At 41.5% G+C, this 23,029-nt stretch overlaps 1 protein-coding gene across 3 annotated transcripts in view; it reads right to left on the bottom strand.

Moving 5' to 3' along the window:
* Window positions 1–23,029, bottom strand: part of PIP4K2A (phosphatidylinositol-5-phosphate 4-kinase type 2 alpha) — a 175,820-nt gene that overhangs the window by 103,754 nt on the left and 49,037 nt on the right. The window lies entirely within an intron of this gene.

The following is a 23,029-nucleotide window of genomic DNA, read 5'->3' as shown; positions in this document are numbered from 1 at the left end:
TCAATTTTCAAACTTAATTAAAACTGGAGGCTTTATCAAGAAGAATCAAATATCAATCCAATGGATGCATGGATGTGTTGTCTTTTTTTTTTTTTTAAGGAAAAAGAAAAATCAAGACATCCTAAGCAAAGGATTAACAGAGCTTTGATTGGAATTGAAACCCATGAGTTAAACAGGTGTTTTGAATGATCACTTTTATTAAAACACAATCCTTTACATGCAGCTCCCTAGATTTTTTAAGTTATTAATTTTAGAATATTGAAAGAAAATGTTTGTTTGACTTAACAAGGACTCATAAATGATCACAGAAGGACGATGGGTATTACATTCGGGAAATTCACTCCTACAGTATCTCCCTTGGTAGCACCAGGCACTATTTTGGTACCAGAAGAAACCTTGGCAACAATCAGGTGCTCCTTCTGCACACAGAAGAGCACCTCCCAGTTGGAAGATTCATCCCGCAGGACCCTCAGCTTGTTTATTCAACACCAGGTCCTTTTAATGTGTGTGAAGCATGAAGGGTCCTAAGGACAGGAGCTGTGGGGAAAACAGGCTGGCTAAGACCCACCGCCCCACAAAGGGCTCCGGGAGTGGATTATGCTGATGCTGTGTAGCAGGGCAGTGTGCCCAGTGACCCGTGCCGAGCCTAGGGGATTGCCTGCCCTCTGTGTGGAGTTCTGCTGAAAGAGACAATGATGGGCACATCCTAATATCCAGGCTTCTCACTGGATCCAATTTATTTATCTTCTCCTCCGCCTGGGAAAATGGAATCTAAACTGGGTGATTGACACTGCGTTGCTTAAACATGGCTCAGTTTTGTATTCCCTAATGCAAAGTGGAAATAAAGTGCAGATGAAACAGAGAAGCAGTGCAGTGAGATGAAAGGAAATGATGTTCAATATTCTATATAAACACAGAGCAAGGATGTGGAGCCCAGTGAGACCTAGTGGAAAATTTTCGGCAAAAAAAAGTAATGAAACAGTTCTAAGAACCGAGAGAAAGATTTGGGAGAAATATACAATTTAATTCACATTCCATTTTGAAAAAATATTTAATGTCTCCAATTTTCTTATATGATCAAGCCTCATCAACTCAACAAATGGCAATATATGCTTGTGTAGCAGCAGTGTTTTTAAAATTTATCATCTTAAATCTTATTTTAAAGTCTATTATCTCTTATGACACATGAGACTGCAGACAAAAACAGCAGTTTTAGACTCGGAGGGTACTCTGGAGACCACCTAATCTAACCCCTCATTTATAAATGAAGAGACTGAGGCCAGGGCCACTCATGGAAAAGCTGAGTGAAACTCCAGGGACTTTCTAGCTTCTACTCAGTGTGCACAGCAGGGTCCCAGCTTACCAAGGCCACTCTCTGCCACTACACAGTCTGTCTCAGTAAATGAATCTATACTAACATAATGACATTGACATAAGAGTGAATTTTTGTTCTCTTATATAGATTTCATGTTTATTCACCGTATACTTTTTTTTTTTTTTTTTTTTTTGGTAAGATGGGGACTTACTCTGTCACCCAGGCTGGAGTGCAGTGACACAATCATAGCTCACTGCAGCTTTGAACTCATGGGCTCACGTGACCCTCCCACCTCAACATCCCAAGTAGCTGGGACTACAGGTATGTGCTACCACACTCAGCTAGGTTTTTAAAAACCTTTTGTAGAGACGGGGTCTGGCTATGTTGCCCAGGCTGGTCTCAAACTCCTGGCCTCAAGTGATCCTCCTGCCTCAGCCTCCCAAAGTGCTAGGACTATACACGTGAGCCACCAGCCAGGCCTACCTTCTTTTTTGAATGCTCAGCTCACCGCCCACATCTCACCCCTCCCTGAAGAACAGATCTCTCCTCTGGGCATCAGAGTTCGCTCTGCAGCCATAACTGTTCAGGGCTGTCCAGGGCTAGCCCCAAGCCCAAGCGGGCCAATTAGTTTTTTTTTTTCCCAGGATCTGATCTTGGGACTTCCACACATCACTTAATGATGAGAAATAAAGAATAGACACAGTCATTGGCCTGGAGGAGGCAGAGATGCAGATGGAAGCAGAGGTGAGAAACAGAGAGGTCCTGGCAGCATCTGCATCCCTGGTTCCAGCTGCGCTGTGGGCTCAGCCATATCCCTTGCTCCATATCCCTAGCTCGGGCCTCCAGTATGTACCCTGGGATCCTGGAGACAAAGCCCTCTTTTTGCTCAGTTTGAACTGGGTTTCTGTCACTTACAACCACAGTCCTACAGCACTTCCAAGTTTCACTGAATTTTGCTTTGAAGATATTTAATATCTAGCGTGTGGTTTGAGGCAAACCAATTTATTCTGGCAAATAAAATCATACCAACAAAGAATATTAGGACAGGTTGGCAAAAATCAACCTTGTCACTCAAAATCTCACTAATAAATATTTAATTAATTTAGATTAATAGTGAAACATAACCACTTGCAACTTGAGAACTTTTAAATAAAATTATATTCTCAAATTAGGAATATTTATAACAATGTATTTATAAACAGATTTGTGTGTGTATATTTACAAACAGATCAGTGTGTGTCTGTATGTACATATATAACAGATACTGTTTTGATATGCTAATAAATACACTATTCTATTATATATCTGTTGTGTGTATTGATAAACAGATCAGCATGTGTGTGTATGTATATACACATATCATTCCTGCCAAGAAGTTTTCTTTTGTGCAATGCAAATGTCTCTGATTACATCTTAGGTCTATTTCCTCTGGTCTGTCTGCTGTGAAGATGAGGAAAAGCTCACACACTCCTGAATATGAGACCTGGGATTACCTGCCTCTTTCATTAAGCAATTTTCAAAAGGCTCCAGCACTGAGGAGGAGCAGTGGAAATGCCTAGTTTTCCCTGTAGGTGATGGATACCTCATCAGGATGGGCACAGACCGAGGACATGGCTCCTGGAGCTCCAGTTTTCCCAACTCCAAGTCCGAGGCCCATTCTTCCCACCCATCTCCTCGTCCATCCCTCACCAACTACTAACTCCCTAGCCTATAGGCTGCCACACTACCTCCTGTGGCAAATCTGGCTGCCAGCTGCTTTTGTAAATAAAGTTTTATTGGAACAGAGCCAGGCCCATTGATTTCTGTGTTATTTATGGCTGTGTTTGTGCTATGACAGAGGTTTGAGTCATTGACAGAAACCATATGGTCTAAATACAGTGCCTAAAACACTATCTATCTTTTTACAGAAAAAGTTTGTTCACCCTTAGATCTGTCTCAGGAAGGTAGATTAATCCTGTCAGGCCTTCCATTCCTGTTTAATTCAGTTGTGACAAGAATACCAGCCACCAGTTGTATTCAGCTCCAAAGATCGACTAACCTGACCCAGCTGACCTGAACCTTCCCCATCCCAAGCTGCCAAATTCCTCCCTGGGGCTCTCCAAGAGTCATAATTTCTCATTAGAAAAAATTAACCTCTCACTGAACCTTTCTTTTCATGCCAGCCAAATTCTGATTGTCAAGGATCACATTTCCCTTGCGGACCCCCTCAAGTATTTTTCCTTCTGTCTAAGAACCACTAAACCAGGAGATGGAGAAGGGGCCCTGTCCTGACCAATCCCAGACCCCATTCCCTCCTCCTTTCTGAAGTGGCCACCCCTCTGAAGCTCCTACCATCACATTATACCATGCCTATGCCTCTGCCTCTTGGAAGGCTCCTGGCCACCTCCCCTTCCCTTGGAGGGTTTATCATCTCCCAAAACCCAGCCTGCCCCACCATCCGCAGTGTAATGGCTCTCATTTTTTAAAACATTTCTAGCCCTAATCTCTCCACTGAATTCTAAACTCTTGCTAATTAACATCCCCAGCTGGATCTCTAATAAGCATCCCCAAAACTAAACAACTCATCCAAATCTGAAGTCCTACAAAGTTTTTTTCAAAGAAAGATGGAAAGCTGCTTTTTAGATGAGGCTATATTGCTCTCTAGCCAAAGCAGAATAGGAAATGCAAGGCTTCATAACTACTATTATGACTCTCCTCGTTATTTCATGGATTCTAAGGAGCCTACTAAAAGTGTGCATATGTGCCCATGTGCCATTTTCGGTAACACGGTACAGGGTAGGAGAATCAAATTCTAAGTCTTGTCAGATAATTCAATATCTAGACTCTAAATGTGCGTGTGCATGTGTGTGTTTTCAAGCTTTGTCTTAAAGCAAATGTGTTACTATTTTGTGAAAGGCTTTTGGGACAGAAGAGGAGCCAGGGATGCAGATAAGAAAGTGAAAAGTCTGAGGTGGAGAAAAACAGGCTCTCCTGGGATGTGATGGCAGAGGCATCCCACCCTAAACACCATCGGAGAGAGCCATGGGATCTACACAATGTGGAGAACAGTAACACAGGCCACGACAGTAACTCAATCTGCACTCAACAACATGGAAAAACAAAGTGACCGGTGTGATGGGTGACACGGAACACTCCTCCCAATCAGCTATCACATCTTTGTTCCAAGTAAGAAGGGCAAGGCCCCGCACAGATCACAGACAGGACTCGGGGGACTTTCTGCACATCAGGTCCACTGAGGAAGTGGCGTATTAAACCACAGTAAATGACCTAATGAAAACAGGCTACTGGCGGCAACAAGCAAATGCAAGCGACCCTTTGGGATTTTACACAGCAAAATCTCCAGTCAGTTGCAGGAAAACTCACCATTAGCTCTGGAAGCAGAGAGCTGGGAAAAACAAAAGAAAAACAATGTGTGAAAAGAACTATGTTCCAAAAAAAGCATTTAGAAGATAAAAATAAAATATTGAGAACATCTCAGCCACTGGATCTCTACTTCTGTTACCTAAAGACCTTTCTGAATCCTTTCCTAAGTCTACCCATTCTTCAAGGCTGTTCAGATTTTATTTCCTTCCTCCTCAAAGCCTTCCTGGAATATTCGAGCCCTGACTGATCTTCCTTCCAGTCTCTGTCCTTTCAGAGTTAACACACAATTCGGTGTGTTTAAATATGCAGTTTTCTTTCTTCTTGCTACAAAGGCTGTATCTTATACTAAGTAAAAAGGGGAAAAAAAGTGCCAAATAATGAGTGAGAATATGTACAGAAAATATTCAGACAACCAAAAAATTTGGTTAAGGGTGGTGTGGGGAGAATTAATTCCTTAAGTTGGCTTAGTAGTTATTCTGTGAATCCTTTATTTGCTGACATTAAATGGCCCTCTGGTTATTACAGTATCAAAGAAGAGCAAAAGTAATCTGAAGAAAATTTCATCCATGGGACAGCTTCTTTTCATTATTACTCTTATTTAAATTTTTATGACTGTCTTTGAAAATCTTTAACCACTTGTTACAGTGAACATTTTGCCTTTTCCAAGTATTTTCCTCGGACTGGAAAACACTCTTCCTGTCATTTCATACTATCTCTAATTTTGCAGGAGAGGCCCTGAAACATGTGACCTTTTCTTACGCAGTTTATCTCCAGGAAGAACAGAAAACTGATTAACCACAAACATTTAAAAAATTCCCTTGCTCTTGTGGTCTGAAATAGGCACATTTCCTTCACAGGTTTCAAAGAAACAATTGAATATAACTATTTAAAACGTACTCCCAACCTTAATGAGCAAGAAGTGGCTTTGCCAGACCACAATGTCTTTGAGAGATCAATCTGGCCAATAAAGACTAGAGAGGATACATGTTCCTGAAACAGAAAGCAACTCAGAGATACTTGTTGTGATCATCAGAACGTAGCGCAAAGCCATACCATTTGCTTGAGGGCAGAAAGCATATTCTAGGACATCGATATCAATCATACTTTCAAGAATTAACCCTCTGATTTCCCATAAAATACCAGTTTTTTTTTTTTGTTTTTTTTTTAATATGGGATTTCACCATGTTGGTCAGGCTGGTCTTGAACTCCCGACCTCAGGTGATCCGCCCACCTTGGCCTCCAAAGTGCTTGGATTACAGGCGTGAGCCACCACGCCCGGCCAAAACGCCGGTTTTTAAAGCCAGAAAGCTCCAGTAAAAATAATTTACCAATCTGGGCATTGGAATATTTTCACCGATAGTTCCAATTTGAGTTTAGCTACACATCATCCAATTTATAAGAATAAAAATTTACCCAAAACTTCTTGCTGTTGCATGCATTTGTTTAATGGATTCTCTAGAAGGCTTTGACAAATTCTAAATGTTCCATCATATATTTATTCATCGGTTATCAAGCAACTTATGAATAATTTAACATATTCCTGTATTCTACGATCAGATGGGTCTATAATGTCTGTTTTTCTCCTTTGACTATAGATTTTCCAGCCACCAAAAAGTTTCTTTATTAAGTTCACACTTTTAAAATATTAACTTGGCTGTCAAATGAATCATCTTCCACATAAAAGGGCTGAGTGACTAAAGTTACTGTTAAAGTTGAGAAAAACCCCTGAGCCAACACACATGTCAAATGGCCATTTTGTTTCCACCTAAGTGCCATGTTGCACCCAGCACAGTGCAGAGGGCCAAAGAACAGATAAGAAAACATGCTCCCTGTTCTCCAGGAGTTTATCAAGTAACTAGAGGGTGACATTACAGACACAAAGGAAGGAAGAAGTCTGAAAGCATTAGCACACCCGGGCTTATGGTTAACCTGAACATCCTGACTTAGCTCACCTCCAAGAAACGGGCATGCTCCCTTAGGGGCAAGACCAGGAACAGGATGCACGGCTACATAAGGGGACAGATTAACCCGATAAGAGAGACGGCCACACCTACATCTGTCTCCTCCCTGACTTACACAGTGCACACAGGTGGAAGGACCTGCCCTAGGGAAAATGCTTAATTAGATTCATTATTCAGCAAATGACAGCAGCCCTACTTTTTTCCTGTATTTCCTTTATGGCCATTCATATCACCCTCCCCTCCCACTGGGTAAAAAAGGTCCCCTGTATCTCTGCAAGAGAATGGCAGGAACACCCAGAGTTCATGGTTCTATCTGCCTTCCTCATTAGTCCATGAACTCCTTGGGGACAGGGACTACCTTTCTCCTCAGAACCCATCCATGGGATTTAGCTCAACAAACTGACCAATGAAACTAAGTTTGTGTCCAAATTTTGTCTAGGCTATTCCTGAATCACAAGTGGCCTGCCCTGTGGGCCACTCCCATAGGGACTTCCCAGGTGACAGGGCTCTGATAATCTATCAGAGGAATTTACAACGGGGTGTGCATGTTTTACAGTCATATCACTTACTCTTTTTTAGCCTCAGTTTTGTTTTTTCTGAGACTGGGTCTCGCTCTGTCACCCAGGCTATAGTGGCATGACCATAGCTCACTGCAACCTTGACCTCCGGGCTCAAGGGATCCTCCAGCCTCAGCCTGCAGAGCAGCTGGGACTACAGGGGTACACCACCACACCCAGCTAATTTTTGTAGAGATGTGGTTTCGCTACGTTGCCCAGGCTGCCTCAGTTTTCATAAGTATAAAATGGAAATAGGAATATCTGCCCTATGTAGTTCAGCACGAAATATCAGAGCACTCTATATAGCACTCTATAAACAAGATGACATATTTGAGCTCAATTTTACTATGACACTGTGAACAAGCTGGACTTCTGGCTTTAAATATATATTCTCTCATTTAGGTGTCACTCGTAGTATAGCAAGACAGTTAATAATCTGAACAAAGATGAACTCATTCTTTGTTTAAATTAACTTCTCCAGGCATGGCCTAGGTGCTAGCAGGATGGGATACATGAACCAACTTCTATAATTTCTAGAAATGGTCTAATTCCAAACATAAGAAGGTTCCTTCCTAAACTAGATGGAAAGTTTCTACTTTCTGGAAATCTACTGGTTTTTTTTTCCCTCTACCTTTTCTACAGGCTGGCCATTCCCGCTCTAACCTGCTTGTACCTGTCCAAGAGGTCTGCCTCGAGCCACCTCAGGCCACAGTCTCTCTCAAGCCTACCTGGTTCACTACCAGGCTTTGTCTCATAGGGAGGTGACAGCTCCCACATATGTAGCTCTAGCTCCCACCTACCCTTTGAGCTGCAGACTTCCATGTCCAATGGCTTTCTTAACATCTCTACTTACAGGGCTCAAAATACACTCCTACCACAAAGTTAATTTTGCCAGAAAACCACACCCTGAGTCTGGATGAGTGGATCCGAGTGGAACCCCCATTTCTCTCCACCTACTCTCTAAGTCCCACCAGTTACCTGGACTCCCTGAGACTGTCCAACAAGCAGATCCTTAACTGGTCTCCTGCCTTTCACTCCGTCCCTCCTCCAAGACTCTCCAAATTGTGGCAGCTGTGATTATTTAAAAGCACTCCTCTACCACCATTCCAGGCCTCAAAAGATGACTTCTAATTGCTCTTAAGAAAAATCCTTTTGGAGACCTCAAAGCTCTACCTGATCTACCCTGTCCCCAACTCTATGCCCTGTGGCCTTTCCTCTGTCCTCCCAGTGAGCCTGGGGCCTCCCACGCAGCAACTCTGCTTGGAATTCTCTCATTCCCTTACCCTGCTTCTCCTGGCCAGCTCTCAGCTGAGATGCATCTTCCTTTAGGAGACTTCTTAGGTGCCCACCACACCTCCAGTTTGGACTCTGTCCCCTTACTATTTACTTCTAAACATTGTGGACCTGTCCTTTTTAGTCTCATGCAGTTGTCATCATTGGTATTTGTATGATGTATCTGTCATCTGCTCCCCAACAGTGGACCCGGTGAGAGCAGGGCCATGACTACTGAGGTGTGTGCTGGTGTCCAGGAGGCAACTCAATGGCTGGCAGGGTACCAAGGACAGATGCATGGGTGGCTGTTCACTGCTTGTGTGACTTCTTGTGCTTCTTTGGCTAGGGAACTAGAAATTAATTTCTCAGATTTCCTTGTTCTAGTGATCTAGATATAAAATCATGATTCCCAACCTGCCAGCACAATCCAGAGCTGCTTTTTCAGCATTTGCAGAGAGACTCTGAGCCACTATTAACACTCACTAGTACATTTAATGCCTTACTATCTAAATCAGCTCCTGTAGATTCTGTATTACATAACTGAACCCTATAACTGATACAGTGCTCAATTTGTTAATAACCACTAATTAATTTTCATGAAATAACTGAAAAAAATTGAATTTATTCAAATTTCTTAGTTGAATAACCATTAATTTTCATGAAATAACAGGAAAAAAATTTTTTTTGAGACAGATTCTTGCTCTGGCACCCAGGATGGAGTGGAGCGGCATGGTTTTGGCTCACTGCAACCTCCGTCTCTGGGTTCAAGCCAAGTGATTCTCCTGCCTTAGTATCCCAAGTAGCTGGGACTACAGGTGTGACCATCGAACCTGACTAATATTTTTGTATTTTAGTAGAGATTGGGTTTCACCATGTTGCCCAGGCTGGTATCTAACTCCTGTCAAGTGATCCTCAGCCTCTCAAAGTGCTGGGATTACAAGTGTGAGCCACCACGCCTGGCCTCAATTTTTAACTATCCACGTTAGTGATTGCCTGATAATAAACCACTGAATTGTGACATTTTTGAGAGACATCTCCCTTGGCAAAGCAATGTCTTCATAGTAATCAACACTGTGGTTATAATAAATCTAAGACATAACTGAAAACAAAGTTTAAGTACCTGCGATAATTATCTAGAATATTATTCCACAGGCTAAAAGTAACATTTGCTTTCAAAATATGCAAATACATATTAAAACCAAAAATTTAAAGTGTATCACTGTGTGATAAATTCATCTTGCAACTCAGGTTATATAAACATGTAAGTAAAAAAAAAAAAAAATGTTCTCAATGAAAAATACACAATGAATTCCCAATTGAAAACGCTGCTCCTTGTTCTGATTCAATGCTGCTTGAAATATTTATGAGGGGTCCGTCACAGTGGCTCACACCTGTAAGCCCACAGCTTTGGAAGGCTGAGGCTGGAGGACCACTTCAGGAGTTCAAGACCAGCCTGAGCAACATAGTGAGACCCCCATCTCTACAAAAAAAAAACAAAAATAAGCTGGGAGTGGTGATACACACCTAACAGTCCCAGCTATATAGGAAGCTGAGGAGGGAGAAGGGCTTGAGCCCAGGAGGTTGAGTTTGCAGTGAGCTATGATGGTGCCACCGCATTCCAGCCTGGACAACAGAGTGTCTCAAAAAAAAGAAAGAAGTGTTTATGAGAAAGGACCGTCCATGGGGGTATGACTCATATTGTACACTAAGAGCCACTCCACCAAAGACAACTGTAAGAAAAACAGTTCCAAAGAACAGATATAGAATTTATGGAAAAGGGAAAAACTCCTCCCCTCTTGCCTCAGATTGGGGGGTAGCGCGTGGGAGGTAAGGAAATGAAAATAGCGCACGACAGCCAAGCCAGGCCACTTCCTTCCCTCTCCTCCGCCTCTTTCTACCCAGCGTTACACTGCAGGTTCCCCTTAGACTCTGGGCCCCTTACTCTGAAACTTCTACATCCCTTTGTCTTCCTGACAGTTTCACTGGGGAAAGTGAACTGTCATCAACAACAGGCTCACCTTCTATCCATCTTAATCTTTCTCTTAATGATTCAATTCAGCAGATGCACACTGGGAAGGCCCAGGAGGCAGACAGAAGGGAGGAGGCAGGCCCTAGTGCTTTGGGATTTCCATAATTGCTAGGTCGGTCCAACACACCTCAAGTTAGTGGAGATTTGGGGCCCGGCACAGTGCCTCATGTCTGTAATCCAAGCACTTTGAGAGGCTAAAGTGGGTGGATCACGTGAGGCCAGGAGTTCAAGACCAGCCAGGCCAACATGCGAAATCCTGTCTCTACTGTAATCCCAGCTACTTGGAAGCTGAGGCAGGAGAACTGCTTGAATCCAGAAGGCAAAGGTTGCTGTGAGCCGAGATTGCATCACTGCACTCCTGCCTGGGCGACAGAGTGAGACTCCATCATAGAGTTAGTAGAGATTTGGGAAAGGTCTGTATTCTGAACAACTGGCAATCTGCAGATCAGTGTTAATGCCGAGAGGAAACAGCTGCTGTCTCTGAAGTGCCTGCACATTTTGTAAACAGTGGCTTTCTGGCGAATGCAGCAGTGTCCCTCTTTGCTACAAGGCTTACATTTAATAAATGGACGAAAGGAAACCCTGCAGTGAGGGGTTCTGGAATGGAAATGGCTTTGCTGGCCACAGATGCCTAAGGCCATTAATATTTCCAACTTAATTTTGAAAAACAGATGTTTCCGTAAATTTTTCAGGAAAATTTAATCTCATAATTATTTTTTAAAACGCTATGAAAATGTTCTTCAAGGTTGAATTATTTTATTTCCTCAAGGTCAGCTGGACACTCACTCTGATTAAACTTCCCCCAGCAGAAAAAGCCACTAAGGAAATGGAAAAAACAGCTCTCACCTTCCAAGAATTTGCCACGTGCGAAGAAAAAAAGATGTGTAAAAATAGATACTTAGAGTAGGTAAATGATCCAAAGCATAAATACAAAAAACTAAAAATTGGAGAATCTTAATAACAGCATCTGTGAAAGGTGTTCTTTACCTGGGCTAAGCTTTCAGGATCAAAAGGCAACAGGAGGGAAAGGGGTTAACAAGACCCAACAGTGCTAGGGAAGCTGTCTGAGAAACAATGTCTCCAGAGACAGGTGAGTTGTGTGTGTGTGTGTGTGTGTGTGTGTGTGTGTTTTTAATTAAAAAAAAACTATTTACTTAGAAGCATTCAGAATGTTGCTTCTAACAAATAACAAAACAGCTGCAACTTTTTTTTTTGAAATTATAGAGTGGTATGCAGTTAATGGAACAATTATTTCATATAAGCTGCAGAGACAACTGAAAATGAAACAACTACCATCCCCATAGATAACTAATTTGTGCTGTGCACCAACAAGAACCTGCTTTAAATTTCCATGCCAATTTACAACCCCCATACTGTACCAGGCAAGGTTAGTGGCTACTGAAAATACCACCACGACAGGGCTATCTAAAGACACATTCGGTAGTGTGTTAACTATACAAAAAAAGGCACTGTACAGTTTAAAACAAATCTTACAGAGCCTTACATTTCAATATTTTCTTTAAAAGGAGTGAGTTAGTACATGTAAGTTTTAAAATGATTTGTGGGTAGTCAAATGTCCATTCCTAAGGAAGAGTCTGTTCTGTTGCTGGTCACTGCGGGTAAGTCCTGCGAGCTGGAATTAGGGAACCCGGGTTAATTCTGGGCAAGTCAATGCCTCCGAGCCCTCCCCTCACACATTTTAATAGGGATGATAGCATCATCCAGCTAAATCACAAGGTAGCAAATGAGAGGTGGGAGGCTGCTTTGAAACCCATGAAAGGTTTGACCTGTGAAAGCTCAAATTAAAGCAAATCAAAGAGGAAGGGTATAGCTAAAGTGGGCCTGGGGCTTTACCCAAGGAAAATGCAAGGGACAGAAATGAGCGAACTGAAAAAATGGTGCACCAGGAGAATGGCACATGACTGTAAACCCAGTAGGTTTGAAGGCAAGAGAGGAGGACCACTTGGGGCCAGGAGTTTGAAACAAGCCTGGGCAACAAAGTGAGACTCTGTCTCTAAAAAGAGAAAATTAAAAAATAAGAAAAAAATTTAAAAAGGAAATGCTACCTCAAGGGTGTAGAGGGGGAGCAATTACCTCAGGGTAAATTGATGTAAGCCCCGGGATACCACCAGGTGGAAAAGTAACAATTTGACCCAATTGAAACATTTTGCAAAATACCATCCCTAAGGCAGAAGCAGAGGTCTGAAGATTTTTAAGAAAAGCTGAAGTTCTTAATCCAGTGTAACAGGCACTGATGCCTGTCTATGCAGCCGTGCAGAAGATGAGATCTTCAGGGCTAGAGCCCTCAGCAGGAGGTGGAGGCCACTGTGAATTCTGCCCCACCTTCCAGAGCCGTGGTAATTTATGTTTCTTCTCTGCACAAGCCTGACGCCCCATGTTTCAAATGCTGTCTCTTGATTTAGCCAGTTCACAGCTGTGCCGTCTTTTTCATTTGTCCTAAAATTACAGGTAAGCATAAAGAACAGAGACAACCACATATCTTTCTGATGTATTTCCTTCTAGGCTTTTGTGTTCTAAGTCATTTGCAGATGGCTGAACTCATCCTGTAAACAATTCTGCAGCTCAGCTTTTCTCATTTAAAAATTCTTCCAAATATTTTAATGAGTAGGTGCTCAACAGCTACTTATTTCAATGTAAACATGGCTGGATGGCTAGAAAATATTCCGACAGGCATCTATACCAGGTAATTCGCTTACTTATTGGCTGCTGCTGAAGCATGCCCTGGCTTTTTTTTTAGCACATCCATGATTTGTGCAAGAGCAGATTTCTGGGTTCCTGTGTCAGCCTTGAGGGCTGCGTGTGTTGTGTGGTGTTGCATCATTCCACTGGAGAGGCACAAAGGGCTGGAGCAGGCATCAATTTTGACTCCAGGCATTCTCTCATTAGCATTTTGGGGGAGTCAAACCAAGAATCCACCAGCCCTTAAGGGTCAAGTTCATATCGATCTGCTCTACAGAGCATTAATGCCTCAATGACCCCAGACCTTGCTGCTGTCCTCCTCACAACTCCTGTGGCACAGTTAATGAAATAACATAGAATTGCTCCTAAGTGTTTCATGTCATGTTACTGTTTCCTTGTGGATGAGTTCTGTCTCCGTGTGAGGGACACCGGCTGTGCCCACTCCTCCACGTCTACTGTGCTCCTTCTGGTTAGTGTCCCATGTCCCCACCTGGGGCACCAGCCCCTGTCGGACTCCCAGTCCAGCTACAGAAGTGGGAAACAGGAACTGTGCCCCCAAAATAAGCACTTTCCATTTTCCTGGACACGGGAACTGCTTCAGGGACTGACACATGACCCAATTTGGGGCAGGGACAGTCAGGCCTAAGACTTTTGTTCCACTGTTAAGGGAAGAGACACTGTCTTGTTGGACTCAGTGGTGAACACTAAGGCTGGAGCTGCTGAGACCACCTTGCTGCTACAAGGGTACAAATAAAGGTGCGGTGGCTCACCCATGTAATCCCAGCACTTAGGGAGGCTGAGGCGGGTGGATCACCTGAGGTCAGGAGTTTGAGACCAGCCTGGCCAACATGACGAAACCCCATCTCCATTAAAAGTACAAAAATTAGCTGGGCGTGGTGGCGAGTGCTTGTAATCCCCAGCTACCCAGGGGGTTGAGGCAGGAGAATAGCTTGAACCCGGGAGGCGGAGGTTGCACTGAGCCAAGATCATGCCACTGCAATCCAGCCTGGGTGACAAGAGGGAGACTCCATCTCAAAAAAAAAAAAAAAAAGCAAAGAAAAAAGAAAGAGCCAGGCCATGGTAAATCTATATGAGACTCCAGGTAGAACTACAACTGGATTTTTTTTTACATGTGAAGTTCTTTTTCTAATCCAGTCAGTTTGAGTTATTTTATGTCATTTTCAAAACTGACTTTAAAAATAGAGTCCTAAATGATTTGCCAGTTAAGATTCTAAACTCCCTAAGCTTGAAGAAGCCTCTCCTGGTTCCCAACAGGTCCAAGAGCAGCATTCAGCATTTAATGTATACTTTGGTTCTAGGGCCATATTTTATTTTGCTTTGTATCTGCCCCAACATCTAATACTGTGATTGACACATCACACATCTGTGTCTTACTTTGTGGAACTCAGGCCTTCAAATGGAACAAAACATTCTCAGAAGCACCAACCACACCAGACAGCTGGTAGAGACAACTCTGTTGGCAATGCAGTACTTCTTTCCTCTGTAACAGGATGCCTTCACCTCCAGACATCCACGGGGGACAGCTGGGAATAATCCCAAAGCACTTAAGCCAATGAATGATGTTTAGGAACAAAGCACCGGTCTTCCATCAGTCCTTAACAAAAAAGGCTCCATATTTCAAGCGACTAATATTTGTCTTTTCGAGGAACTTCTTCAACTTTATTGTTGACTGTTGTAGGTTGGTAACAATTCTTCCTAGAGCAATTTCAGACTTTTCTCGGCACCAGGAGGATCTCTAAAGGATGCCTTTCATCTCCCTATTCCAAAGCAAAGACAGACAGACTGCTTTGACAAGAAAAAAATCTGCTAAAACCAATTTAGATTCCACATTGGTAAACTTAAGAGTCTTTAGCCTTGATATAAACGTCTTCTGAAAGAATATGCTCCAAATAAAAGACCTGATGTCATAGCTTGAATTTTGGAAATGTGTCCTTTAACCAAGTGACTACTTGGAAAGACAGACAGCATAGCTGGCCTGCCCACGTGAAAAACTAAAACCCATTTGCCCAGGCGTGGAATGAGTGACAGTAGATAAGAATACTGTTATTAAACACCATCAGTTTTTTAATATGGGTGCAACTGTGCTAAATTTCCAATCTAGTAGTTTCTTTTTTTTCTGGATACAAACTAATGCTATTGTGAAATCATGTTTTAGCTGGACGTAGAAAGTGGGACCTATTTTTTTTTCAGGCTAGAAACCCTACTGAGATCACTACTACAGAAACATGTGGCGCCAGAAGGACAGACAGGAAAAGAAACGTGTCATTTTTTTTCCTAAGCAATCAGCTATGAATAAAATGCAAAAATACTCACCCCACAGGGAAAATGTTTTACTAAAAACCTCCTTTGTTGATCTTTTCAGAATTAGACATTTGAAGGTTTGCTCTACTTTGAATATGTGGCATCAAAATGTCACTCCACGATACAAACCATTTTGGAAAAATACTAGAAAACTTTAACAGTTACAAAAGGCAACTAAAAGTGCTGAATGTGACATAAACGGAAATGGAAGAAATACTTGGATAACAAGCAAGGTTATTACTGGAAAGAATTGAAATACTTTGCAAAATAACACCATCTCTAACACTTGAGGTACATGTATTGCTGGAGAAAGGGACCACAGTATATTAATGTTTCATATACCTATAAGAATATGAGAACTTAAAAAAATACTACCTGTTAAACTGATATAAATAAATTAAAAAGTAAAGCAGGGAGGATAATAGGCTTAAACTACCGAACATTCAAAATAGGGAGGCACTGGATTCAAGAACTGCAATTAGGCCGGGCGCGGTGGCTCAAGCCTGTAATTCTAGCACTTTGGGAGGCCGAGGTGGGTAGATCACCTGAGGTCAGGAGGTCAAGACCAGCCTGGCCATCAGGGTGAAACCTCATCTTTATATAAAAATAAAAAATAAAAAAAAAAGAACTGCAATTAGAAGATATTCTATACCTGCCTTTTTTTTTTTTTTGAGACGGAGTTTCGCTCTTGATACCCAGGCTGGAGTGCAATGGCGCAATCTCGGCTCACCGCAACCTCTGCCTCAGCCTCCTGAGTAGCTGGGATTACAAGCACGCGCCACCATGCTCAGCTAATTTTTTGTATTAGTAGAGACGGGGTTTCACCATGTTGACCAGGATGGTCCCGATCTCTCGACCTCGTGATCCACCCGCCTCGGCCTCCCAAAGTGCTGGGATTACAGGCTTGAGCCACCGCGCCCGGCCTATACCTGCTTTTTTAAAAAATGTAAAGGATAAGCTGCTTAGACAGGATCTTTACCAAATCTCCTCCATTTCACCAATCCATTGGAATCATACGGTTGCTATGTAGCAAAAGATGCCATAGGAATGAGAATAAGAACATCTCTCCGGCAGTTATCCTAAGCCTGGGAATGTCACAGGCATTTTACACACAGGATCTCAAAAAGTCTGCAGAGCAATTCCACTGGTGGATATAAAATGTCTCCATTTTATAGAAAAGAAAAATAAGTTCAGAAAAGTTAAATAACTCACCCGAAGTCACAAGGTCATATTTAATCCCATATTAGATGATGACAAAGCCTGGAGCTTTTCACATCTTTTTGATAAGGGCTCCATATTGTTCTTAAGCAAATCTCCAGGCCCCTGGGGGCAGCTCAAGGCTGTGGAATGTACCCTGCCCCCCCACCAGAATCCAAGAAATGTGGGTCTGCCCTGGCTCTGAGGCTGGGACTGGTGGTAACCTGGGTTTCTCAAACCACCAACCCTCTGGCCTCAGGTTCCTCTGCCTAACGTGAAGAGGTTGGACTGAATGGGTCCTGGATCCTTCTGGCTCTAACATTTGGATTCCATAGGAAAAAACTAGCTTTACCCAGTCTTCAATGAGTTTTTCTTTTCCTAAGCACATACCACCCAATATACTCACAATATATGTCTTTTTGGTCACAAAGGTTTCAAGCACCATGAGAACTACAGACGAAAGGCTTTGATTTGGCTGGGTACAGTGGCTTATGCCTCTAATCCCAGCACTTTGGGAGGCCAAGGCGGGCCGATCATCTGAGGTCAGGAGTTCAAGACCAGCCTGGCCAACATGGCTAAATCCCATCTCTACTAAAAATAAAAAAATTATCTGGGTGTGGTGGCAGGCACCCATAATCCCAGCTACTCAGGAGGCTGAGGCAGGAAAACTCCTTAAACCTGGGAGGCGGAGGTTGCAGTGAGCTGAAATTGCACCAGTACACTCCAGTCTGGGCAACAGATCAAGACTCCGCCTCAACAACAACAACAAAAAAGATGCTTTGATTTAATAGTCTAAAGGGCAGGTCTATTAGGAATCTCTTCCTAGGGCTGTTTTCAGACCGAGGCAGGGCTGGCTATCTTCAGTTTAGGTTAAACGTCATTTATCACTTGTCTTGTGAAGCAGAGCTCTGGGTCCCACCTGGCTGAAAGGTACAGACGCTGTGTCCTTAACTCCCCCGACCACACAGATTGGTGACTGTTTCCAGGACTTTCTCCCTTGCTTGATAGATGTGGGCCCCTGATGGACATGGAAACTGTCTCACTTTCCCTATATCCCAAGCACCTACTCCTTGCTACCATGCCTGGTGCATAATCGGTGTTTATAAATGCCTACTAAGTCCGGGCACCGTTGCTCATGCCTGTCATCCTAGCACTTTGGAAGGCTGAAGTGGCTGGACTGCCTGAGCTCAGGAGCTCCAGACCAGCCTGGGCAACATGGTGAAACCCCGTCTCTACTAAAATACAAAAAATTAGCCAGGCGTGACGGTGTGCACCTGTAATCCCAGCTACCTGGGAGGCTGAGACAGGAGAACTGCCTGAACCTGGGAGTCAGAGGTTGCAGTGAGCTGAGATCGTGCCACTACACTCCAGCCTGGGTGACAGAGCAACACTGTCTCAAAAACTAAAAATAAATAAAAATGAATGCTTACTGAATCCTGAACTTTCTTTTTCTGAAAGGCAAGCAGGAAAGATTAAAGAATCTAGGTGATCCGTGTGCTTTATGACTCACAGGATCCCACTGAACAAAGTGATCAGCTATCTCACTTTGCACAAAAGATGAGATGTGTTCCTGAAGGGTAAGAGATTCATGCCTTGATTCAGCTTGCTAATATTTTCCAGGAACCTAGCCTTAATTTCAAATGTAGCCTTTCTTTACATTTTTCTTTAATAATCTGTACATCCTCCTAACTCCTGACATCAGTAATTCAATACACTGTACTTCTAGAACTCAAGAAAATGTATAGTACTTTAAAGCAAAAAAAAAAAAAAAAAAAAAAAAAGTGTATATAAGACTACAATGGTGGATACCTGTCATTATACCTGTAGAACATAAAATACCAAGAGCAAACCCTAAGGTCAATTATGGACTCGGTGATAATGACGTGTCAATGTACCTTCATCAGCTGTAACAAACAAGCCACTCTGGTGTGGGAAAACAATAGGAGAGAGTTTGTGTGTGTGTGAACAGTGGTTTATACAGAACCTCTCCATACTTTGCACTCAGTTTTGCTGTGAAACTAAAATGGTTTTAAATATAAAGCTGATTTTAAAAAAGTGAACACTTCAGTTAATCCACATTGTTAAAGAGTCAAATGTTTTAACTTAGACTATGTATTCATCTTTGCAGTTGCAAAGCACAACATTACAAAAATCACCGTTAACTCCAAGTGCCTAAAAATTTATCTGATGGAGTTTTTCCATGAAATAAATGTATTTATCCTCCAAATTCATCTTGTTTTTGATTCAGACTTGTATAGATTAGTGTATACCTATCTGTAAGGATGCTGCTGCTGCTTCTGTTTTGTTTTTGTTTTTTTCCCTAAAGAGATGGGGTCTTGCTCTGTTGCTCAGGTGGGAGTACAGTGGCACAGTCATAGCTGACTGCAGCCTTGAACTCCTGGGCTCAAGTGATCCCTCTGCCTCAGTCTTCTGAGTAGCTGGACTATAGGCACGCATCACTGTGCCGGGCCAAGTTAAAAAAAAAATTTTTTTTTTGTAGAGACAGTGTCTCACTTTGTTGCCTAGGCTGGTCCCAAATTCCCATCCTCAAACTATTCTCCTGCCTCAGCCTCCCAAAGTGCTGGTATTACAGGTGTGAGCCACTTGCTGGCCTTAAATTGGAGAACACTTTTAAGTTAAACTGTAAGCTCCTTGAGAGCAAGGAACTTGCTTCTCATTGCTCTTTATTCCCCTGATACCTGGTATATAGTTCATACGCAAACACTGTTTGGATGAATCAATTGGTAAATGAATATATTGTTTTCATGGTTTCTGATCAGGAAGTTACAAACACTGGATGTAGATTCTAGGATGAAGGACCACAGAGAAGAGGGTGAAAATTAGAAAAGCAAAGACAAACACTGTGAAACATGAGGAACAAGACTGTGATGTGAAAGGAATTCGGTAAAATTTAGCAGGATCTCAAAATGAATCTCACAATTTGTGAAATTAAAATTCCTTAACCAGTCAAAACAACATCCTTGATCATTTATTATAAATCCAACTCCAAAAAGCTGGGTGCAATGAATGAATGACAAGAGAAAACAAAAATGTACCCACCATTTATACTGCAGGAAGCAGAGGGTAAAAGCTGTCTTTATCTTTGATACTGGATTTTGCATCATTTATTTGCCAGATTCTGTACGCTGCTGTTCCACTTCATTTTCATTTTTACAAATGTCAATTGTTTAATCTAGGCTTCCCCATTCTTCTACCAGACTGCATTCTTCCATCACTTACATCTATCTTCCCACATTCCAACTCCTCTTCTTTTCCCTTATCCCAAATACAATTCAAACAATCAAGAACTTTTTGTAAGATCACAAGAGTTTTCTCTCTGGTTTGGGTTTAACATTTCAGGGAGATTCTGCTGAATGCAGATTTCTGAAATGTGCTGTGAGGTTTCCAAAGGCCAATCTCAATTTGATATTTGTGCATATGCCAATTGATTTGATTGAAAACATTTTGCACATAATTAAGGGTTCTTGCCTTCAGTGTTCAGCTCTGCCCTTTAATATGCAGGGTACATCATTGTTTATCTGGGAGAAAAAGACACTCTTGAGCTAGCTTAAAAGCTTATTACACTGAGTTGTGAAGTCAAGTAATGTAAAAGAAACTTTCAGCCCGATGACCATTTGAATGCTTAAAAAATTCACGGGCACGCACCAGAAAATGGAGAAATCATACTAGCAAAGTATATCTAGAGATACCAGAGGGGTGAGGAATTAACTGAAACTCTCCCCACTGCAATGATGGGGACACCCAAAGACTATGATATAAATTGTCCCTTCCCATAAAATCTGACCACCTGGCCAACCTAGGGGAAACTAAAAAACCGCAAGCCTGGGCTTAGAGAGAAATGCACACATCTGCATAGGATAATGCAGCAATGCAGCCCCCAAGCAGTTCTACAACATCTGGTGTATGGTGCCCCAGAGTGAGGAGAAAGGAGGCAACTGATGAATCCAAAAATCTGGAATTAGACGCACATTCTTTTGGGTTCTGCCACTCCTAGTGACAGTATGGTGACCTATGGTACATCAGTCATTTGAGCTTCGTGTCAACAGTAAATTGAGAGGATCCTGACAATTCCAGCTGCATTTAAATTATTGACTTTCCACTTAACTAGCTGTGTGATCTCAAAGGTCATGTCTCTGAGACTATTTCTTTTTCTGCAAAAAGGACTCTTTGTTGTGACTGCAACATAGGAAGAGGTGTCCGATATATATTTGCTAAAGTAGTAAATCAAGGCTTAGCTGAAACAATGTATGGAAAGAACTGGCCTACAACTAGTGCCTAATAAATGTTCACTACCTTGATCCTCCTCTTCCTCTTTAACTTTGGAGAAATCTTTTGTGTATAATTTCCATGTGGTTGGTTGTTTGGCTTTTTCTTAATATCTCAAATAAACAAAGCCAATTCAATTTTTTTCTAATTATAAAAGTAACACGTGTTCACTGTAGAAAGAACAAATTATATATTATATTTGTAACTAAGAAATGTATGTAGGTAGCATATTTCATTAAAAGTTTGGGGTTTATATCAGAATGGTAAAAGAATATGAAGAAAATAAAAATCGCTGACGATCATCCAGGGACAGTCACTAAAATGTTTTTATGTATTCTTCTAGACGTTTTTCTATACAATGCTCTGTATTTTTTATAAAAGTGGAAAGCATACTATACATACTAGTTGCAAATTAATTCTTCATTAATATCCACATAAATAGACAATCACATGATTTGTCATGACACAGGACTCAATAGTGTGACTACACCAATTTAATCTCACTGTTGTGTATTTACAGTTTTCCCCTCATTTTGGCCATTATAAACAGTTGCATGATAAATATCACTGTACATGCAGTCTTCAAAAAAGACGTTCCTAATTAGCTAAATCATAACAAATTCCTAGAAGCAGAATTACTAGGTTCAGGGGTATACCTATTTAAGGCTCACTCTCTCTCTCTTCATTTACATGCATACACACACACACACACACACACACACACACACACACACACCCCCAAACTATTGTTCAGAAAGACTTGAATTATATTCTCATCAGCAATGTGTAACTGTTGTTTTAATTTACATGGATGACTACTGTGGCTGAACATATTTTCATGTTTCTTGGCTATTTTTTATCTGTGGTTTTTCTTCTTGTTTTTTTAATTCCATTTTCTACAGAATTACTTTTTCTTATTGATCACACACACAAATAGTATGCCTTTATGCTTGCCAATTTTTCTCCATTTTTTGTCTTTTGATTTCATTTATGGTAAGCATTGATAACAGAAGTTTTCACTCTTAGTGGTTCAATCTATTAGTCTTTAAGTCCTTTGTTTTCTATTTGGTATTTATGCACTTTTAAACAAAAATTCTACAATCCAAAATATTTTTTAATGCTAATAAACAATGTCTTAGAGTTTCAACACAAAAGAAACATTTAGCTATATGCTTTCAGTATGAATTACTACCACAGAGCCAGAAATATCTTCTAGATCTTAAAATATATTACATTTGAAACTATGAACTCTATTTGGGTGAATTAGCAGATTTCACTAAAACTTTGAGGTTTATATTAGAATACTGATAACACAAAATGGAAAACTGGACATCACTATGCTTTCGTCCCCCACTGCATGAAAAGTTTCATTCTCCTTTCACATTACATAAACATAGGGTTCTTGAAAAAATTCAAATAGAGAAAAATCAAGGAAAAAACCCTAACAGTACTATAATACCAACACCCAAGATAACCACCATTAATATTTTGATTTTTGTAGACGTATCTTGATGCATATATTTAATGCATTCATATACAAACACATACACATGTAAACGGAAAACTGGCTCTATGATACCTGTCTTCATCACGTTACTTTTTTCCTTCTAATCATCCTGTGACTTTCGAATCTTCACAAGCCAAGGTGGGCAGCTTGGTTGGTATGTGTGAGGACAAAAGCAACAACAGAAATGCCTTGTGTTTTAAAAATATGAAATCTTATTACAAATATTTCTCTAAACTTGCCTTTTCCTAAGTTACATCATACAGATACCTCTTACACAACTGGTCTAGCTCACTTTTAATTATACTGCTGCAGAAAGTGAATGCACTGTAATTTATCTAGCTGTTCCACTATTGAAGGTCATTCACTTTGTTTCCAGAGTTTCTTTTGAAATCTGTGCTGTCACCGGTGCTGGAGTACAGTGGCGCCATCATGGCTCACTGCAGCCTCAACCTTCTGGGCTCAAGAGAACCTCTTGCCTCGGCCTCCCACTACTTGAGACAACAGGGGTGCACCATCACA

The sequence above is a fragment of the Aotus nancymaae genome, unplaced genomic scaffold (genome assembly GCF_030222135.1).
Source record: "Aotus nancymaae isolate 86718 unplaced genomic scaffold, 86718_ANA_hifiasm-v0.15.2.pri h1tg000077l, whole genome shotgun sequence".
In the NCBI taxonomy this organism is placed as follows: domain Eukaryota; kingdom Metazoa; phylum Chordata; class Mammalia; order Primates; family Aotidae; genus Aotus; species Aotus nancymaae.
This window is presented reverse-complemented; position numbering and strand designations above follow the sequence as displayed.